Source organism: Pteronotus mesoamericanus, unplaced genomic scaffold, assembly GCF_021234165.1.
Source record: "Pteronotus mesoamericanus isolate MK-2021 breed Mesoamerican mustached bat unplaced genomic scaffold, CSHL_Meso_final contig_2, whole genome shotgun sequence".
Lineage (NCBI taxonomy): Eukaryota > Metazoa > Chordata > Mammalia > Chiroptera > Mormoopidae > Pteronotus > Pteronotus mesoamericanus.
This window is the reverse complement of record NW_026555084.1, coordinates 12,012,626-12,017,830: the sequence shown is the minus strand read 5'-3', so window position 1 is coordinate 12,017,830 and position 5,205 is coordinate 12,012,626.

Here is a 5,205-nt window from a genome sequence, read left to right as displayed (position 1 = left end):
GTAGATTATAGGATAAGAAAGCTGGGGCTTTCCCTTGGTTTTCCCTTGGGAACAGGGGAGGCCTTGTGGGAGGTGAGCATAGCCACATGTTTTTCATCGCAGTCTTTTAGGGCGTCCTGTGGCTCTGTGTTTCCTTTCACTGTTGGTATAGGCCAGTGGCTGAGGGGTTGTATTTCCCTTTACTGTTTTAGCAATAACCTGAAATTACAGGAGTGTATTACATATATGTAATCTAAAACTCCAAAAACCCTTTAACTCAGAAAGTTTCCTTCCAGTTATTAATAAAGACTGTCTTCATGTCTCCTAACAATATTTTCTAACATGTGGATATCTTGTTTAGGATTGAATCATTTTTCAGAGTGAATTCAATTATGGAGAGGACTTGAACGCATCTCAGCATTGCATTCTAAAACAAGGCAGCAGGTGGTGCCCACTTACCTCTTTTTGGCAGAAAATTGTTAGTATTGAGAGTGTTCAGTACTACCCGGTTCTCACTGATTACACTAGTTTTCATTGATTGGAAGCTACTCTGTCCACAGTCCTAGCTCATTGTTTCTCAAACTTTTATATGCAAAAAAATAATCTGGGTGCTTGCTTGTTAATGCAGACTTCTGGGTTTTGCTCCAATGATTTTGATTCACTAGGTCTTGTTCCAGAAATCTGTGTTTTAAACAAGCACTTCCACATGGTTCTGTTGTAGGGGATCATAACTTTGAGAACAGTCCTCTAATCGAATGAAGAATGTTTTCTTTTAGTGCCATGTTTTAAGTTGACATTAACCATAGCTACTATTTACTGGAAACTCATTGTTTGCCAAGCTTTTTGCTGGTATTATTTTACATTATCCTCACAACATCCTGCAAACATAGTATTGCTTTGCCACTTTATAAAGGAAGAAACCAAAGGACACAAAATTCAAATAACTATCCCAGGTTCACAGGGCTTGTAAATATTGGAGCTATGATTTAAACTAGGTTTCTAAGGTACCTGGCTCCGCATAGCTAACGAATACACGGACGGGTTTTTGTGCCTTCCTGTTGAACCAAATGCGTGGGTAAAAAGGCAAAGGCCTCATGGAGTAAGCCACTGAGGTTTAAAACAGATTCATGCTGGGTCCCTAAGCTCTTGTAGCATGGAATCATGGGGAAACACTAGTGGTAAAGGTGACCTTCGGTCCAGTCCTGGCGTACTCAGTAACAAGGAAGGTCTGGCAGGCCCCTTCCCTCCCTGGCCTCTATTTCATTCATGTGTAAAACAAGAGGCTCTTCTCTGTAGACTATCTTCTCCAGAATCACTTGGAAGAACTTGTTTAAGAATGCAAATCTCTGGGCCCTACTCTCAGACTGAGTGAGTCAGCATCTGGTGTGGGATACCAGGGACTTGTACTTCTAACAAATACCCCAGCGATGTGCATGCTGGGGAACCCTGGACCAGAGGGTCTCTTTGCTGTCTCAGTGCAGCTGCTCCATGATCCTTAGCCTGGCTGGGGGTTTTGACTTGTCTCGGCGTGACTAAAACAAGCCAGGTGGTGATGTGGGCTCCATAACTGTAAGTTTTATAAACAAATGTATTGCTTCAACCAGGCTTTTAAAGCTATTCTGAAAAAGTTAAGAGACAAAACAGACCTTGGATTCTAATGAAGAAAGTCTGCTTGCGCTCTAAGCTTAAGTCTTCATTTGGAACTGCTTCTGGTGTGTTAAAAAATGTAGTAAGAGCTAACATGTAGCAGTGTGTACATCACACTTAATACATAGCATGTAAATGTATATTAACATAGTATGTTATATCCATTACCTCAACTAAGGAATCTCTCCCATTGTGACTGGTACAGAGTACAGACACCTGGTTAGTTTCCATGGCTGCTGAGAGTACTTTCTAACACATGAACATTTTGATCCCCACTCTGAAGTTTAACTTTGCATGTTTAGAAACTAATGTTGATTAATTACTCTTAAACTATGTTTATTAATTATAATGGCAGTCTCTGAGTGCTTGCAATTTCCTTTTTTCTTTGTCAGAGAATTATGATAGACAGACTTTTTTGTTGGAGTGAAGCCCCTTCAGAAAGTGCACCAGTCTCAAGTCTGTGGTTCAGTAAGTGATCCCCTGGTGAACGTGCCCAGGCAACCAGCCGAGGAAGTAGAACACGATAGCAACCCGGAAGTCCCCTTCATGCCCCTCCCCAACACTGCCCACCTCTCTTCCCCGAAGGTAACCATTATCCTGACTTTTAACACATGATGGGATTTTAAAAAAATGGTTAGCTTTTGTTTTTTTCCTCTTCAGCATAATTTATTTGGCAGTCATACATGCCTGGCCGCGAGGGTACAGGCAATGACAGAAGAACAGCCCCAGCCCCATGGAGCTCACACTATGATGGGAAAGACAGGCTGTACATCAGTAGTTGCAAGTGCTTACCGTGCCGAATGTTACGGAAGTAGAGGGACGGGGCTATGGGAGCAGATGTCAGGACGCCCTGAAAAATAGTTAGGATTTGTTTTTGGGGGGGAGCCACTTATTTCCTTCAAGAGATGGAATGAGGGGAAAGGATAAAAAGGACAACTATCGTATGGATTAGTAAAGAGTTGTGTTAACAGAATGCCAGCTTGGGTGTTGTTTTTAACAGTATAAACATTGGGACCACTTCATCCTTCCATGAGTTAAGATGTATGGCGGATGCGTGATGTGGAGGGGGAATATACTTTCTTTGGAGTGGACTTAGATCTATCAAACTTTATTAGGTTCCCAATAAGCCCAAGGGGGGAAGACGTGAAATATACTGCAAACATCACAAAATAAAATGGGTGTGTTTCTCTCTAAGTGATAAAAAATATTAGAGTTTTTCCATGCACTTCACTTTAATACAGAGGTTGGAATAACAATTTTAGTTAATGAAGTAGGGCTCATCATGTGTGTGTTTTTAAAACAGGAAACGTTTTTGCAGTAGGTGAGCTTCCAGGCAGATTCCAAAGCAGGAGAAAGTTGCAGAGGTGACATTATTAACACTCCTAGGAATGGGCATCTCTTCCTAAGCCCCCGTCTCTGAAGTAACTCACTAAAGGTCAGGTCCCTACATGAGAGAGACTTTAGCCTTTATTCTTAAGTCAAACGAGCCTACTGTAAATTCCATTAATATATAATCTAGGATATGTCTATTATAGAATCACAAATATGTTGAATGGGAAAGAAGATATATTGGTGAGTCATACTTGTTCACTGAAATATATTTTATGTTTGTCCAATAAAAACTTGAATGAATTCTTTTTAAAATTATATTCTATTGATTATGCTATTACAGTTGTCCTGATTTTTACCCCTTTGCTCCCCGCTCCACTCAGCAACCCCAACTCCCTCAGGCAGTCCCTCATCATTGTTCATGCCCATGGGCCATGTGTATAAGTTCTTTGGCTACTCCATTTCCTATACTGTATTTTATATCCCCTTGGCTATTCTGTACCTACCTATTTGTACTTAAGCCCCTCACCTCTTCACCCATTCCCCCACAACCCCCCCAACCCCCAGCCATCTGGCAACCGTCAAAACACTCTTCATATCCCTGATTCTGTGTCTGTTCTTCTTTGCTTAGTTTGTTTTTTAGATTCAATTGTTGATAGACTTGTATTTTTTGCCATTTTATTGTTCATAGTTTCGATCTTCTTTATCTTAAGTAAGTTCCTTTAACATTTCATATAATAATGGTTTAGTGATGATGAACTCCTTTTGTTTTTTCTTGTCTCAGAAGCTCTTTATATGCCCTTCGATTCTAAATGATATCTTTGCTGGGTAGAGCAATCCTGGCTGTAGGTCCCTGCTTTTCATGACTTTGAACATTTCTTGCCAATCCCTTCTAGCCTGCAAGGTTTCTTTTGAGAAATCAGCTGACAGTCTTATGGGAAGTACCAGAACCTCCCGTGTAGGTAGGTAACATCTTTTCTCTTGCTGCTTTTAAGATTCTCTCTTTATGTTTAACCTTTAGAATTTTAATTATGATGTGTCTTAGAGCGGGACTTTTGCATCTGTCTTATTTGAGACTCTCTGTTTTCTGGACTTGCATGTCTGTCTATTTCCTTCACCAAACAGGGAAATTTTCTTTCATTATTTTTTCAAATAAACTTCCAATTTCTTGCTCTTTCTCTCTTCCTTCTGGTACCCATATGATGTGAATGTTGGACCTCTTAAAGTTGTCCCACAGGTTGCTTATACTATCCTCATTTTTTTTTTGGATTCTTTTTTCTTTGTGTTGCTCTGATTGCTTGTTTTTTGCTTCCTTTTGTTCCATAATATTGATTTGATTCTCGGCTTCATCTACTCTACTATTTTCCTGTAAATTGTTCTTTATTTCAATTAGTGTATCCTTTATTTCTGACTGGATCTTTTTTATGCTGTTGAGTTCCTCACTAAGTTCCTTGAGCATCCTTATAATCAGTGTTTTGAACTCTGTATCTGATAGATTGCTTCTCTGCATTTTGTTTAGTTTTCTTTCTGTGGTTTCGATCTATTCTTTCGTTTGGGCCATGTTTCTTGTCTCCTTGTTTTGGCAGCCTCTTCTCTTTGTTTCTATTTATTAGGTAGAGCTGCTTTGACTCTGTGTCTTGGTAGTGTGACCTAATGTAGTAGGTGTCCTGCAGGGTCCAGTGGCACAGCCTCCCCTATCACCCAAGCTGGGTGTACCAGGTGTGCCTTTATGTGGGCTGAGTACACCCTCCTCTTGTAGTTGAGCCTTGGTTGTTGTTGGCAGATCAATGGGAGGGATTACCCAGGCCAGTCAGCTGCAAGGATTAGCTGCGACCACTTACCACCAGCCTCCACCTTCTGTGGAGAATCATCTGTGTTGGGGCAGGGTGGTGGTACTCCAAAATGGTCTGTCGCTGGCCCTGAGGTTTCCCAGGTGGTGCAGGCAAGGTCGGCCCCGACCTGTGTTTTGTCCGGAGCCATCCTATCTGAGCTATAATGCAGTCTAAGATGGCTTCTACTTGTGCTGGGCTTGGAGATTCCCAGGTGAAGCCAAGCTGTGAATCTAGGCTAGCTGCTGCTAGTGCTGGGCCTGGGGCTCACTGAGGCCAACCGTTGTGTGTTTGATAGGATTTAGAAAGTTGTAAAGCTTAAGCCCAAACCAGCCATTCATATGGAAAAGCAGCTTGGGTGGGCCCATAAGTCGAATGGGGCGGAGTCTCTGGGGATCTCCAAAGTGGGTCAAACAGCATT